Genomic DNA, 357 nt, shown 5'->3' with positions numbered 1-357 from the left:
CGTAACCCGAGGCATCAACCTCAATGCGCGTCTCTCGATTAGGGTCGTACAGCGCCAAGACTGGAGTCGTCGCGAAGAGCCGCTTGAGCTCATCGAAAGCGTGCTGCTCTTCCTCGCCCCAATGCCATGGGTCGTTCCCTGTGAGTCGGTCGAGTGGTCGCGAGATCTTAGCAAAGTCCTTAATAAAGCGGCGGTAGAAGTTGGAGAACCCCCGGAACTTCTGGACATCTTTTTTGTTCCGGGGTACCGGCCACTCATTAATTCCTTTCAGCTTCGCGGGATCCATCGCTACCTCATCGCCACCGAACACATAGCCGACATAGTCGACCTTGGGAACGTCCCACTCGCATTTCTCAG

Source organism: Postia placenta (genome assembly GCF_002117355.1).
Source record: "Postia placenta MAD-698-R-SB12 unplaced genomic scaffold POSPLAscaffold_16, whole genome shotgun sequence".
Taxonomy (NCBI): domain Eukaryota; kingdom Fungi; phylum Basidiomycota; class Agaricomycetes; order Polyporales; family Adustoporiaceae; genus Rhodonia; species Rhodonia placenta.
Note: the sequence above shows the minus strand (reverse complement) of the source record.